This window comes from Dama dama, chromosome 30 (genome assembly GCF_033118175.1).
Source record: "Dama dama isolate Ldn47 chromosome 30, ASM3311817v1, whole genome shotgun sequence".
Taxonomy (NCBI): Eukaryota; Metazoa; Chordata; class Mammalia; order Artiodactyla; family Cervidae; genus Dama; species Dama dama.
This window is the reverse complement of record NC_083710.1, coordinates 48,309,774-48,327,170: the sequence shown is the minus strand read 5'-3', so window position 1 is coordinate 48,327,170 and position 17,397 is coordinate 48,309,774. Positions and strand designations below refer to the sequence as shown.

General features: G+C 35.1%; 1 pseudogene; it reads right to left on the bottom strand.

Moving 5' to 3' along the window:
• The window catches only part of LOC133049345 (heterogeneous nuclear ribonucleoprotein H3-like), a 165,361-nt pseudogene extending 148,297 nt beyond the window's left edge, over nucleotides 1-17,064 (bottom strand).
• Nucleotides 17,065-17,397: the final 333 nt, after the last annotated feature.

Sequence of the window (17,397 nt, the reverse complement as noted above, 5' to 3'; positions counted from 1 at the left end):
CAGCTTGAACATCTGGAAGTTCACGGCTTACGTGCTGTTTAAGCCTGGGTTGGAGAATTTTGAGCATTACTTTACCAGAGTGTGAGATGAGTGCAATTGTGCGGTAGTTTGAGCATTCTTTGGCATTGCCTTTCTTTGGGATTGAAGTGAAAACTGACTTTTTCCAGTCCTGTGGCCACTGTTGAGTTTTCCAAAGTTGCTGGCATATTGAGTGCAGCACTTTCACAGCATCATTTAGGATTTGAAATCACTCAACTGGAATTCCATCACCTTCACTAGCTTTGTTCATAGTGATGGTTCCTAAGGTTTACTTGATTTCACATTCCAGGATGTCTGGCTCTAGGTGAGTGATCACACCATCGTGATTATCTGGGTCATGAAGATCTTTTTTGTATAGTTCTTCTGTGTATTCTTGCCACCTCTTCTTAATATCTTCTGCTTCTGTTAGGTGCATACCATTTCTGTCCTTTATTGAGACCATCTTTGCATGAAATATTCCCTTGGTATCTCTAATTTTCTTGCAGAGATCTCTAGTCTTTCCCATTCTATTATCTCTGTGGCTATGAGTTTAAACTCATTAGGTTCTCCCTTTGCCTCTTTTTAATATACAAGGATTGATTTGGGACTTTTAGACTTAATGACACCTCTCCAAATAATAAATGCTAGAATTTTGAACATTTATATAAGTTGTTGCTTGTAATACTAGTTTTTGATTGAGTCATCTCTTCATTTGAGATAGCTTGATTATCCTCTACCTCATTTTTCCCCCTTCACTTGAGGAGAAGAAATCACATGAGAACTCTTAACAATTATCACTGCAAATTTAAAAATGGGAATTTATTTTATTAATTTTAAAACTTTATTTTAAAATAAAAATAAAGTTGTAAGAATATATGGAGGGATTTTGCCAAGCACTACAAATCTGAACTTTTCTTTTTCTTCTCTTTCCTTTAAGGAAAAGAAAACAAAGGGGAAGAAAAAAAATAGAGCTTTTAAAAGCTATTAAAATGTACTGTGATTTATTGTACTATTCATTACAACTCATGATCTTCTTAGAATGAAAGGAATGCTTTCTATATACTGAATGATTGAAGAAAAAAGGGCAGTGTGATTTATGTTCTTCAACATCATACTGCTTATGAACATGCTAAATTTAAAACTCCAAGAAAAGGAAGAGCTTATTTGTATCTTAGGTAGGCTGGTACAGATATTTATATTGAAATTAAAACTTTTCATTATACAAATAAACAATAATGTTATATGGATATAAAATGATTTAATTTATTTAAACTGTATAGACATAATTTTAAAAATTACATGCTTTTGCTTCCTAGTCAAACAACTCTTGTAATAATGATAAACCAGTTTTGTTAAAATTGATGTAAATACTCATGAAAATAATGTTTTTGTATTTGATTCTGTCATTTGAAAATTTTAAGTACATTTGGAAAATCTTGGGGGATATGATTCTGCATTCTTAATTGCAATTTTTACTATATTAAACAAATCAAGTATTTCTGATGAAAACTGACCTTCTGAATTGAGATACACTATAAATGGAAAATCATGCTGAATTTTGAAGAGATAGTAAAAACAAAGTAAAATACATGTATATACTTTATATTGATTCCTTTTGGAAATGATAGTATTTTGTATATATTTGATAAATAAAACATAATGCTAGAATTCATTGTTTTTTTACTTTTTATGTGGCTACTAGAAAATTAAAGTGACATATATAGAGTTCACTTTGTATTGCTATTAAACACCATGAAGATCTGATATATATTCACATCAATAGATTCAATCAATCCAAATCTATATACTTGTGTTTTTTTATTTGTTTGTTTTGTCTTCCATTCTATAAACTACTTTCATAGAATGTTTTTAAAAAATTTTGCCAATTTGTATTAGTATAATCTTACATTTCTTATGACGTGTAAATGTTTAGTCCCCGTGAACATGGCATGCTGAAATCTGACTCTGGTGAAGTGTCTCCAGACAGCAAACAGGTAGTAGACATGAGCTAATTCCCCTCCAGCATCTGTGAGCAAGGCCTGATTCTGCTGGCAAGTGAAGCTTAGCGGGAATGGGAGTTTGAATGTAAATTGAATCAAATAAATCCTTTAAAATATCAATATTCTCAATATCTCACTCTCTAGTTCTTTTCTGATATGTGCTGTAATTGGTATTTAAGATAGTGGAAGGCTCTCTGAATATGCTATAATTTCTTAACTCAGAGTATTTGATTGTCTTTTAGGGCAGTCATATAAAATTTCTTTTCTTCTTTCTTTAAGAGCTTAAGACTTAAAATCTATCTGTATAACAGCTTAAACTTTCCAGTGTTTGAAACAGTCATTCACTCTCATGGTCTTACTATCCTCCTCACTCTTAGTGAATTGGTTATGTCAGCATGCAACTGGTCTGCCAAGGAGGATCAAGAAGGATAATTTAGGCAACTTACTTGCAATTTTTTATGTACCAATTACTGGCATCCTATTTGGAAATAAATTAATATACTGCCGTCAAGACCAACCAGCCATCAAGCCCAGATTCCACTTACTAGAGTGGTCTTACCAGTTACTTTGTAAGTTTCAGTGACAGACTCTACTATAGATAGTTTAAAATGAAATTTAACAGAGGGAATTAGGCACTTTAAGCTGTTAGACGGTATAATATATAATCCAGGAGTGACTATCAGAACAAAGTCTCTGAATTGATTGGAAAGGAGCTATAAGCGCTATCACTCCTGAAATTTGGGAAATCAAGAAACTTATCACTGCAACTTCAGACTTCTGAATTATATAGTCACTGTTGTGACCTGTTAGAAAAGAAATATCTGCCTGAGGTTTTGTAAGCCATCTGCAGTGTTTGTTTTATACCACTTTCCAACAACAGGAAACTTAGAAAACCGGATGAGTCAATTTGTGAGCAGATGCTACAGAAATTCGGGCATAGTATTATCAAGAACAAGAAGAAACAAAAAGGCTAATAAAAATAGAATTATTATAAAGCAAGTCATGAAAGAGCAAAATCATTTATTTCAACAGAAATATATTACAATTCACAAGGAAAAATAGACATAGGTACCATCAGGATGGATAATTTTACTCTCTCTCTCTCAGTAGTTGGTAGGTCAAGCAGACAAAAACATCTAGAAGAACAACATAATCAACAAGCTTAATTGGATGTATATAATCTTAAAAAGTAATAAAACATAAGATATTTTAAGTTAATATAAGATATATGTAAGAGAAATATCTCTAACTTCCAACACTGTTTGCTATGCAAAAATCCTTTAAAAATCATTCTGGACAAAGAGACGTAAGTGCCTTGCTTTCTTGATGTGAAGAAATCCAAAAGGTGCATAGAGAATTGTCTCCCAACAATGACCCCTCCGAATGATGGCAGTTTCAGATTGTTTTAAAGTAAAAGCATCAGTTGTAATGTATGTTGCCTCTAAGATCCTAAAAAGTTTATCAAAGAATTTTGACTTCTTCTTTGTCCTTGCCAGTATGGTCAATCTCATCAACACTTTGAGACCCCATGGATGGTAGCCCACCAGGCTCTGCTGTCCATGGGATTCTCCAGGCAAGAGTACCAGAGTGGACTGCCATGCCCTCCTCCGGGGGATCTTCCCAATCTAGGGATCGAACACACATCTCTTGAGTGTTCTGCGTTGGCAGGCAGTTTTTTTTACCACTAGTGCTACCGGGGAAGCTCTTTTTTGTTCTTAGGAGTATACAAGGGCACCAACCTGTCTTTCACCTTTGAGGAGACAGTGAAGCTGCAGTAATGTTTAGCATTCTTTCTTTACCTTTCCCCTTGCCAAAATTCACAGCAGGAGCAGTATAATTGCCAGGTTCTCTGACTTTGGGTTTGGCTACATAACTTGTTTTGTCCAGCAGAAGGTAAGTGTCATGGTCTGTGTGTGGGTAGGAAAAGAATACCCAGAATAAAAGGAGAATGAAGTTTATTGGAGTGGGGTTCACTGCCAGAGAACGGGCCTGCATCCTGATAGTCAGGTAACACTTGTTGCCAAAATCTCAGCTTCCTGTCCACCAGTGCCAAGTGTAAATATGGAGACAGAGTTTGGAGGGAATAGAAAAGAATGACTTTATTATTTTTTTGCCAGGCAAAATGGAAACACAGCGGGTTAGTGCCTCAAGAACTGTGCCCCTCTTTCTCAAGAATAGGGAGAGGTTTGAAAGGTTTTTTATCCTCTTGAAGGTCTTGCATTTTTTTTTTTTTTTCTTTTTCTTTTGCAGAGTTTCAAAATGGCCACAGCTGGCATCAGACAACTCAGCAACCAGGTCTTGTGTCCCTGAAGTTATCATCCCATGACCTTCTTTCTGAAATGTAGAATGGTTACAGGAGAGTGTAGGGGGGAAAGTATGCCAGGTGCAGAGTATAATCTGTATGGTTTCAGAGACTAATTAGCTTCATGAAGGATAAGTCTGGGTACAAGTGTTTGTTGGTAGTAAAAGCTAAAGAATTGTTGTTTATTTAACTCTTATAGGCCTCTTTGGCTGTTTTTTTTTTTTTTTTTTTTTGCTACAGGCTGTTTACTCATTTCTGTTTTTGCTGCAAAAAGCTGACCCCAACATGGGTCATTTGCCTGTTTTTATAGCTGGGAATCAAAGGAATGGGATAGAAATATTGCGAGTCATTTGTTGATTGGGTGGGGTATGTATACTGTCTAACTTATAGGGGGAAGGAGAACAAGACAAAGAGATTTCCTTATATGAGATGGGAAATGGACAGGCCAGCTACCCAGGAGGGCTCCAAAAATTTTGTAACAGTTGCAGCATGCAGCAAGGGTGATAAAGGTCTGCTGCTTTCTGTTGTGTTCTAAGGTCCTTTGAGCTTATCTTGTTCTTTTGTCCTGAAGACATCACAGTAAGCTCACAAGCTATCCTGCACTGCACCATGAAAAATAAAACCATCCTAAGTGATAACTGTTTCTTCGATCCTGAAATGAAAGATGCACAGAACTGATCTGAGCTTGATCTGCAGCCTGAGACAGAGAGTGGGTGCAAGAAAGAAATGTGTGTCTTTTAGATTACAGATTTTTAGAGCTGTTCTTAGGAAGAATATTTTATTATGCCCCAGACCACTGGACATCCAAAATATTTACCTATGTGCAGATTCCTGAGTTTTCACAAGAATTAGCTCCTGTGTTGCTTCATAGGAATTTTCCAGAAGTTTTTCTTAAAAACTGGGTGTGACTTTCAGTGCTCAATCTAGGTCTTTACTTGAAACACTGTCACTTCACTTCAGTCATATGCATATTATATGAGAAATAAAACCTGTGTCTGAATTGTAGCTCCCTAAACAGGGAAACTAAAGACCAACCTCGAGACTTCCTAATTAAAAGAGGAAATTTACTAACAATATCTATTAAAATGATGCTGTTTAAATTGCTAATCTATTTCTTAGGTGATTGCTTTGTGTTCTACAATGAAATCTTCTGAACTTCCAGTTTATAGTAGAAATATTTTGTTTCTAAATGGTCTTCATAACCCCTTGATTTTTTAAGTTTTATCACAAGAATATTATAAAATAATCAGGAAAAGTATATCATTTATCTCCATTTTACATATAAAGAACAATGAAGGATCAACTTATAAACTGATAAAGAGAGCAATATGTTTTTTCTAATGTTGAGTTTGGGAAACGTTCCTTAATGAGAAAATTCATTTTTTTTTTTCTCAGAAAACCACTCTGTCCATAGATGAAGCTCTAATTTTCAGATAACAATTTAAGAAAAATATCTCTGAATGAAGCTATTTGTGGTTACATAAAAGATTTCAGTTTTGTGAAATAATTTTACTGTAAAGTATCTTTTGTGATAGGCTGGAATCTATGAACATTTATATATATTAAGATATATATGTATGTACATATATATATATCTTGAGAATTTGCAATAGGTTAATAAATATTCATTATCTACGACCTAAAGAGCTCAGATAAAGTAAGGATAAGAGACTTGTAAATAACTAATGTCAGTAAGGTCCCACCTGCTATTACTTAATTATGCTGTATTCTACAACAAAACAGCCATGTAAGGGTCATTACTGAGAGGGATGTCAAATTGGCCGATTTAATGTTACTTAGGGCTTACTTTATCTATATAACTGTCTTAGATAAGAATTGCAAGCTAATAATGATTACATTAGTGTCAGAAGTGTAGGGGACACCTATGGTTTATTTAGTAGGAAAAGATAGTATTAATGTTCTAAATTGAATTGTACTATCTACTTTCAGATAGTTAAAATAGTGTATGTAAAATATCCAACCACTTATTAATGGTTGATACCTGAGAAATACCAAAGTCCTTGAAATATTTAAATTTTTGCTGCTACCTCAGGCCAAATAGCTTGTCAAAAGGTATGGTGGCTTAAATATATTATTGATACATCTAAATAAAGTTACTGTGCTTTATGAAGTAAAATTTAAATGTGTCATTTTTAGTTACATATGCCTTATACTTTGTGTGTTTAAAATGTTTATTCCTTTTGGTATTATGTTACACTCTCCAAATCCATCTAAGTGAAAAAAATAACTTTACAAAGCTTTTTTGGGTTTCCCTGGTGGCTCAGATGGTCAAGAATCTGCCTCCAATGTGAGAGAGCTGGTTTTGATCCCAGAGTTGGGACAATCTCCTAGAGGAAGGCATGGCAACCCACTCCAGTATTCTTGCCTGGAGACTCCCCATTGACAGAGGAGCCTGGTGAGCTACATCCATGGGGTCTCAAAGAGTAGGACATAACCAAGCGACTAAGCGCAGCACAGCACACAAGTGGAAAAAAAATCTTTACAAAAGTAAATTTGTAATAGTAAAGTTGAAATAATGTGTTTTATGTAAAATTATAATTTTCAGATAACACACATGCACACACACTCCAAATCTGTATTTGACCCTGAGTCATCACAATCAATTATGGAACAGTAAAAAAATACAGAAAACAGTACAAACTCAAAGCTATTTTAAAAAATGGAGCATTAGCATCTATATATTTTTAAGTTTCTAATTTTTTGAAGGCAGTTGAGTCTCCAGTATATGCATTACTCTAATGAACTAAGAAGTAAGCATCTTAAAAATATCTTCCATCTTCACAATAACAGTAATTTTTTGGTTTTAAAACATTTATATAAAATATTTGTGACAGTTTGTTGTTGTATTTTCATTCATAGGAGAAATCTTGAACAAATACAGAACAGCAGCAAATATAAGCACACCTATTTGAGCATGCTCATATAAGCATGTGATCAATTGATTGCTAGTATGAATCAATGCTAACTAATCTAGCATAATAGTGGATAGGAATTGTAGAGCATGTTTGGAAAAAGTTTCTCTCTTCTATATGGGATGAAAAATTTTGGATTTGATGTAAAAGGGGAAATTTTCTCACATTGCTACATTAGCCAGTATGTCAATAGTTAGAAAGACTAAATGCAAAGATGTCTATCGCTGGTTTGAAGCTCAAATTTTCAAATTTATTAGAACAACTGATCAAGCTGTCCTGTCTGGAACTTGCCTAGACAGAAACCACCAAGTAACAGAATATCATATAGACATTGTGCTTTATAATTCACAAAGCATTTTACCATACATAATCTCTTTTCTTCCTCACAAGAAAACAGATACATTGGTAGGTGAAATACTATATTCTACAAGTTCAAAGGCAGAAGCAGAATGAAAGAATTTTAGTGATTCTCACAGGGTTTGTGGTAATAGATTCAAGATGTAGACAAAAGTTTTAAGTATTAATTACAGACTTCTTTCTTTTACATGCACTCTTGTGAAAAGATTGAGAACATATATTTCATCAAGATTTAATGTATATCATAATTTTGTTAAATGTCAAATGTGAAAATTATTCTAGATAAATTCAAGTTGATGATGAGCTTATTTCACATTTACATCAATCAGCACCCTCAAATGTCTATTCTTCAGGGCACGGTGAGGTCAAACAAGTGTACAATGGGCTTCCTACATGGATGGCAATTTTGTTAGTGGCTGATAATCATATATAGGGAGTAAGATAACATGCAGCCTCTTAGCAAATATTCTCTTTTGACAAATGTTAGAAATAGTACTAAAAGCAAAAAAGTGAACAGAGTGAAAGAGATAAAAATCTAGATGTTTCTCTGTGAGTGTGTGCTTGTGTATTTATACTTACATGATGCCTGATATGCCAAGTTCCAACTGAATCCTAGATATGCAGAAAAACTGTTAGCATTACAAGAAGCTCTACTCTTCCATTCAAGAATCTTTGTCTAGTAAGGAACACCAATATTAATCAAATAATCATTTTCCATCCATGTATTCATTCATTCAGCTAATATTTAAAGAACACCATGGATGAAAAATTATTCTCAGTGAGTGCTACAGATATGTTTCTGTAAATACATGTGCCATTGCACAGATATGAAGTCATAGAACTGGGATGCCATATAGCCTGCAACTGGAACACACAACTCCATCTTCCTGAAAGCAGAGGTCTTGTGAACAATCAACCATGTCCAACTCTTCTTCATCTATCTAGAAAATGCTAACTGAAGGTGGAAAACAATTTGAAGTTTCTTTAGTTTGAAAATGCATGTAATTTTGTATTATCTGATAATATATAATGCATTTTATACCATATAGTGGATTTCCCATGTGGCTCAGATGGTAACGCAGGAGACCTGGGTTTGATCCCTGGGTTGGGAAGATCCCCTAGAGGAGGAAATGGCAACCCACTCCAGTATTCTTGCTGGGAGAATCCCCACGGACAGAGGAGCCTGGCAGGCTACTGTCCCTGGGGTCCCAAAGAGTCAGAGACAACTGAGCAACTAAGAACAGCACAGCACAGGTAATATATGTAATTTTGCATTATCTGATAATATATAATGCATTTCATATCATAGAGTGACAATTAATTATTAATATATGGTACTATGATGAAGATATTAGTTTTTACTTACCTACCTCCAATTTTTAAATGAAATTGATTACTGGAGTTCTACTGAGGCTTATTTAAGGAATGATAAGTGATTATTTCATCTGCAGCATCATTTTCAAATGTGTTTTTAAAAATGCAGTAACTAAAACTAGAGATATAGAATAAGAAACTGTTCTGGACCCATGAATACAAAAGCAAAGTAATGTTTTATTTAGAGAGGACTTATTGCATGCTTTTGCACATTACTAGAGATATTACAAGATATCCTACCTTGCAGGAGAGTAATGAGATCATCTAGGTAAAGGCAAATTTCACAGCATAGAACAAAAGATTAGGAAATCAATAAATATTAAATATTAAGAGATATATTTTTGACTACTTTTGCAATAGTTCAGTTTAGAAATAATGCAGATCATACCACATGCTTGTTTTATTTCTTTAATGTAATATTTTACTCTCAAGTCAACAGACAACCTTACCTGTCTCCTGAGAAACCTGTATGCAGGACAAGAAGCAAGAGTTAGAACCAGACATGGAACAACATACTGGTTCTAAATCTGGAAAGGAGTATGCCAAGGCTGTATATTGTCACCCAGCTTATTTAAATTATATACAGAGTACCTCAAGCAAGATGCTGGGTTGGATGACTCACAAGTTGAAGTTAAGATTGCCAGGAGAAATATCAACAACCTCAAATTTGCAGATGATACCACTCTAATGGCAGAAAGTTAAGAGGAACTAAAGAGCCTCTAGATGAGGGTGAAAGAGGAGAGTGAAAAAACTGGCTTAAAACTCACTCAATATTAAAAAAGCTAACATCATGGTATTCACGTGACTTCATGGCAAATAGATGGGAAAAAAAGTGGAAATAGTGACAGATTTTATCTTCTAGGTCTCCCAAATCACTGTGGATGGTGACTGCAGCCATGAAACTAAAAGACACTTGCTCCTTGGAAGAAAAGCTATGAAAAACCTAGACAGTGTATTAAAATGAAGAGACATCACTTTACAAACAAGGTCCATAAGCTTAAAGCTATGGTTTTTCCAGTAGTCATGTATGGATGTGAGAGTTGGGCTATAAAGAAAGCTGAGTGCCAGAGAATGGATGCTTTCAAATTGTGGTGCTGGAGAAGACTCTTGAGAGTCCCTTGGACTGCAAGGAGATCAAACCAGTCAATTCTAGAGGAAAAAAACCCTGAATATTCATTGGAAGGAGTGATGCTGAAGCTGAAGCTCTAATACTTTGGCCACCTGATGTGAAGAGCTGACTGATTGAAAAAGGCCCTGATCCTGGGAAAGATTGAAGGCAAGAGAAGGAAGCAATAGAGGATGAGATGGTTGGATGGCATCACTGACTCAATGGACATGAATTTGAGCAAGCTCCAGGAGATGGTGAAAGACAGAGAAACCTGATGTGCTGCAGTTCATGAGGTGGCAAAGAGCTGGACCTGACTTAGTGACTGAACAAGAACAACACCAACAAATGCAACAAACAAAACAAACAGAAAACATCATTTCATCACAATCTGCTGCCTTATCAAGCAATATTTTGAGAACATATTCCTTCAGTCATTATAAACTTCCTAAAACACAAAAGAAATTAAATCTGGATTCTTTCAGATTACTTAGACCAGATACTGTGCTTATTAGACCAGTTACTGTGGTCAGAACTCTGTATGCTGGTGATTTTACTTTGGTACATCACAGATCACCCACCTCATTTCCACTATCTTGCCTATAGTAGCCTCCACTTCCTTCACTCCCACCTAAGCCATCAGGAATACCGTATCTCACTATAAATCATTCCACATTCCCATTCTGCTAACAGATCATCAACCTCCCATTGTATCCATCCCATCTCTTCCATAGCTCCCCATTTCAGAACCTCACACTCCAAAGGCACTTCCAGGGCTATAATTCAAGAAAAGTTAAGTATATTAATGCTGTGTGTTATTCTTATCTTTAGACATGGCTAGCTACTGCAACTTCATGTGTCATTAAGTTTACATCTGCATTTCCTGTTGTTCTGCCATCCACTCCAATATCAGTATGAACTAGTATTGGACTTAGTGCTGAGAAGAAATTAACAATATCATTTTCAGTTGAATGAAAATGTATCCTCTCATGTGTACAATATGACCACCATGAAAATCTGAACTTACACAAGCAGCTCTACCATAGCCATGAATTCCCATACCTCTTCCATTTCTCATTTAAGCATCAAAGCCATCATTTCCATAGTCAGAATTATTAGAGCTACCATAGTCATCACAATCTCCATAACCTTATTGGGGAAGAAAAAGCCAGGACAGATGCCAGAAATATAACAAGTATCTTCTTTTCATCATCCATCCTCCACCTCTGATGCAATGTGATAGTTTTGGTGAATATTTGACCTGGAATAAATGACCCCTTTCACCTCACTGGTAATTCTACATAGCCAGCAAAATCTGCTGAAATTTCAAGATAGGAAGTTTGAGAATATGGCAGACAGTAAGTAGGATAATGCTAATGACATACACAGTCCTACAAAACTATAATACAAATATAAAATGGTATTTGATTATTATTTAAAAAGTGAAATTTCAATTCTTTACCAAGCAAGGATATAGTTGGACTTCTGAAATCAGTGCAGCAAGTAGGTTGCACAGAATTTGAACTCCTGTGCATCACATAACTCAATGTTGTAGAAAACTGGATTGAGCCTTGTCTTTTAAATTTATGTAACATTTCATGTTATATACTGCTGAGATCACCTAACTGACTCATATCTAGCCTCAAGTACCACTATTTCTTTAATATTTATCCATCTTTCATATGTAAATATAAATATACACATAAATATTTTACTGGTTTCCCATCTAACATTTTTAAACCATTGGTATTTTGCTTTCTTCATTTGATGTTCTCTTATTATGTGGCTCCACATTTTATTCTCAGTTCCAGATTATCCTTTTAGACAAGAGAGCTAAGAATTTGAAGGTCATTCCTTTTTGAGGATTTAGATTTTCAAATGATCAATAATTTATAATGACTCAAGTATTGAAAGTTATCAGAATCCATTAACTTCCCAAATAAGTTTCCTTCTATGAAAAAGCATTTCTTCTTATCTCTAAAAAATTGTTAGCCTCAACATTTTGGAGACCAATATAGAGCTGAAGGGTAAAGAGCATTTTTCTAAGATTGAGTTTCTGTGCTTTGTGTGTGTGTGTGCATGAGTGTGCATGAGTGTGCGTGGTGAGTGAGTCATGTGTTGTGCATGCCTACTCTAATGTACTCATCTGTGCCTCTTTGTGGTGGTAAAATATTTTCTTTCCCCTTTACAAATAAAAATGTCTTATTCTAAAGAAGATACATAAACTATCAAATGCAATGTGATGTTTTTGTTAAATAATAAGCAACAGAAGCATACAGAAATAAATATTTCTCATGGAGATAAAATATATACAACTATAAAATCATACATATACTGGAGAATTATAATATGAATTTGTAAATTGTATGCAAATAGCTTGAAACCAGATCTATAAAGACATAAATAAAGCAACAAGACTGAAAGGTTTATATGTTGGCTTGTTTATAGAGTAGCACAAACATTTTTCTTTTTTAATTGGCAATTAATTTTCGGCAGCCATCTAGGTACTTTCATGTCAAATTACTTTTCCTACACTAAACAAGATTAGGCATCCAAGCAGCAAAGCACTTACGTGAAAAGTGAGAAACTGACTGTCAAGTGGATATTTTCCACCTATAACCAATTAAAATGTTTCTTTTTTTGATGAATGGGTGTTGTAATTTCTCATTTTGTATTTTTACCTAAGTACATACCTGTGTAACATCTCAGTTCACAGGGGCTAAAAAAGATGGGTGTTGATGTTTCTGTTGTTTCTTTCATGCAATCTACCTTTAGAATGAAATGAAGGCACATTTTAGTAAAGCAGTTTTATTACACTACTGCACACAGAAATACATCAACAGTATATGTACATGTATAAGTGTATGTATATATATGTATAAGTCTGTGTAAATATATATACACATATGTGTTTTTAAGCAATAATTAAACCTCAAAAATATTTCTATTAAAAGATTTTTAGCCTTTCAGTCCCTTGTAGATTATAATTTTACATTGAAATATAAAGATACCTGTATTTAAACATTAGAACCTTGACACATAAGGTAAAAAAGTAATGTATTATTGATAATCTTCAAATGAATGACATAAAAAGGAAAATATTGATTTTTTGGAAGATGTTTCATTTTTCTTACTTCACAGAAGACTGATGCAGGTTCATGAGCCTATCAATATTATTTGAATTAATGCATATTCCTTACTATTGATTGCTTTAACAATGATTGTCATAACTGATTTATGGGCACTTATGCCTGTTAAATATTTTAAGAGGTAAATATCAGATTTGTATGTATAAGTAGATTGACTTGAATAAACAACAAGATTGGATGTTAACATTATGCCTTTTGATGTAATCCATATTATAATACATTATGCAAGAAGTATCTTTGAGAGAGTAGCAAAAATTCAACTAAAAGTTACTATTAGATCACATTGCTTACTAGAATTAGGTGCAGAATTCTCTCTAAGAATTTTTTAAAAAGCACCTTAAATTGAAGGTAACAATTCTCAAGCTACTTGGAAATATACCTAACATCTATGAGAAAAATAAACTAGAATACAAAATTTGAGTATCGCTTTAATGCTTAAAAAGATTTGTTCCTATTGCTTAGAATAGTTCGGAATATAGGACTACGATTCTTAATTTCAGTTTCCTATGGTGACTGATACACAATATTCCCCAAATAATTGAGAGAAGATGCTATGAAATGGGAGACAAAGCAGGGACATATATGTCTATGGAACTCTTTATTTGGCATGATTATCTTTGACTTGAGAAATTATATGTGATAGCTACAGTTATTTACCAAGGAACCTACTAAAAATGTTTATTGAATTATCACATATGTACCATATATTCATTTGCTTTAAGAGTACAAATCAGTGATTTTTATTATTCTTTTTATTAACAGAGTTGTTCAAACATTTCTGTGCTATAACTTTAGTGTGTTCTATTATCCCAAAAACATTTTTAGTCACTGCTGTCACTTCCTATTCCCAACTCTAGCCTCAGAAAATTGCTAATATACTTACTGTCTCTAAAGATTTGTTTTTTTCCTGGACATTTACATAAATATGTGCATGCATGCCTGCTCAGTGCTGTTGGACTCTTTGAGACCCTGTGACCATTAGCCTGCCAGACTCCTCTATCCATGTGATTTTCCCAAAAAGAATGCTGGAATGGGTTGCCACTTACTCTGTCAAAGGATCTTCTTTGGGACAAAACCTGTGTCTCCTGTATTACAAGCGGATTCTTTACTACTGAGTCATGAGGAGGGCCCTTTTACGTAAATAAAATCATACAAAATGTGGTCTTTTGCATCTGGTTTCTTTCATTCAGCATATTACTTTAAAAGTTCATCCATGTTGCAGCATGTATCAGCATTTCACTCATTCTTTACTGGCAAATACTATTTCATTGTAGGTGTAACTACAATTTTTTTATACATTCACCAGCAGATGGATAAATGCATTGTTTTGGGCTATTACAAATGTCATTTCTATGATCATTTATGTAAAAAACCTTTACATGGTCCTATGTTTTCTTTTCTTTTGTGTAGTTTCAGTTCAGTTCAGTTCAGTTGCTCAGTCATGTCTGACTCTTTGTGACCCCATGGATTGCAGCACTCCAGGCTTCCCTGTCCATCACCAACTCCCAGAGCTTGTTCAAACTCACGTTGATTGAATCGGTGATGCCAACAAACCATTTCATCCTTTGTTGTCCCCTTCTCCTCCTGCTTTCAATTCTGCCAAGCATCAGGGTCTTTTGCAATGAGTCAGCTCTTCACATTAGGTGGCCAAAGTATTAGAGTTTCAGCTTCAGCATCAGTCCTTCTAATGAATATTCAGGGATGATTTCCTTTAGGATGGACTGGTTGGATCTCCTTGCAGTCCAAGGGACTCTCAAGAGTCCTCTCCAACACCACAGTTCAAAAGCATCAATTTTAGGCACTAAGCTTTCTTTATAGTCCAACTCTCACATCCATACATAACTATTGGAAAAACCATAACTTTGACTAGACGGACGTTTGTTGGCAAAGAAATGTCTCTGCTTTTTTAATATGATGTCTAGATTTGTCACAGTTTTTCTTTCAAGGAGCAAGTGTCTTTTAATTTTATGGCAGCAGTCACCATCTACAGTGATTTTGGAGCCCCCCACAATAAAGTCTCTCATTGTTTCCATTGATTCCTCATCTATTTGCCAGGAAATGATGGGACCAGATGCCATGATCTTAGTTCTCTGAATGCTGAGTTTTAAGCCAACTTTTTCACTCTCCTCTTTCACTTTCAACAAGAGGCTCTTTGGTTCTTCAATTTTTGCCATAAGGATGGTGTCATCTGCATATCTGAGGTTATTGATATTTATCCTGACCATCTTGATTCCAGCTTGTGCTTCATCCAGTCCAGCATTTTACATGATGTACTCTGCATATAAGTTAAATAATCAGAGTGACAATACAGACTTGATGTATTCCTTTCCTGATTTGGAACCAGTCTGTTGTTCCATATCCATTTCTAACTATTGCTTCTTGACCTACATACAGATTTCTCAGGAGGCAGGTAACATGATCTGGTATTCCCACATCTTTTAGAATTTTCCACAATTTGCTGTGATGCACACAGTCAAGGCTTTGGCATAGTCAATAAAGCAGAAGTAGATGTTTTCCTGGAACTCTCTTGCTTTTTTGGTAATCCAAAGGATGTTGGCAATTTGATCTCTGGTTCCTCTGCCCTTTCTAAATCCAGCTTGAACATCTGGAAGTTCTAAGTTCACGTACTGTTGAAGCCAGGCTTGAAGAATTTTGAGGCTTACTTTACTAACGTGTGAGATGAGTGCAGTTGTGTGGTGGTTTGAGCATTCTTTGGCATCGCCTTTCTTTGGGATTGGAATGAAAACTGACCTTTTTCAGTATTGTGGCCACTGTTGAGTTTTCCAAATATGCTGGCATTGAGTGCAACACTTTCACAGCATCAACTTTTAGGATTTGAAATAGCTCAACTGGAATTTCATCACCTCCACTAGCTTTGTTCATAGGCCCTGTTGACTTCCCTTTCTAAGATGTCCGGCTCTAGGTGAGTGATTACACCATCGTGATTATCTGGGTCATGAAGATCTTTTCTACATAGTTCTTCTGTATATCTCCTGCTTCTGTTAGGTCCATGCCATTTCTGTCCTTTTTTGTGCCCATCTTTGCACGAAATTTTCCCTTGGTATCTCTAATATTCTTTAAGAGATCTCTAGTCTTTCTCATTCTATTGTTTTCCTCTATTTCTTTGTACTGACCACTGAGGAAGGCTTTCTTATCTCTCCTTGCTATTCTTTGGAACTCTGCATTCAAATGGGTATATCTTTCCATTTCTCCTTTGCCTTTTGCTTCTCTTCTTTTCACAGCTCTTTGTAAGGCCTCCTCAGACCTTTTTAACCTTTAACCTTTTGTTAACCATTTAACCTTTTTGCATTACTTTTTCTTGGGGATGGTCTTGATCACTCTCTCTTGCACAATGTCATGAACCTCTGTCCATAGTTCTTCAGGCACTCTATCAGATCTAATCCCTTGAATCTATTCCTCACTTTCACAGTATAATCATAAGGGATTTGATTTAGGTCATAGCCAAATGATCTAGTGGTTTTCCTTACTTTCTTCAATTTAATCTGAATTTGGCAATAAGGAGTTCATGATCTGAGCCATATTCAGCTTCCGGTCTTATTTTTGCTGACTGCATAGAGCTTCTCCATCTTTGGCTGCAAAGAATATAATCAATCTGATTTTGGTATAGACCATCTTGTTTTGTCCATGTATAGGAAGGCCTGGCGTGCTGCGGTTCATTGGGTTGCAAAGAGTCGGACACGACTGAGTTACTGAACTGAACTGAAGAATCTTCTCTTGTGTTGTTGGAAAAGGGTGTTTCCTATGCCCAGTGCGTTCTCTTGGCAAAACTGTATTAGCCTTTGCCCTGCTTCATTCTGTCCTCCATGGCCTAATTTGCCTGTTACTCCAGGTATGTCTTGGCTTCCTACTTTTGCATTCCAGTCCCCTATAATGAAGAGGACATCTTTTTTGGGTGTTAGTTCTAGAACATCTTATATGTCTTCATAGAACCATTCCACTTCATCTTCTTCAGCATTACTGGTTGAGGCATAGACTTGGATTACTGTGATATTGAATGGTTTGCCTTGAAAATGAACAGAGATCATTCTGTCGTTTTTGAGATTGCATCCAAGTACTGCATTTTGGACCCTTTTGTTGACTATGATGGCCACTCCATTTCTTCTAAGGGATTCTTGCCCACAGTAGTAGATATAATGGT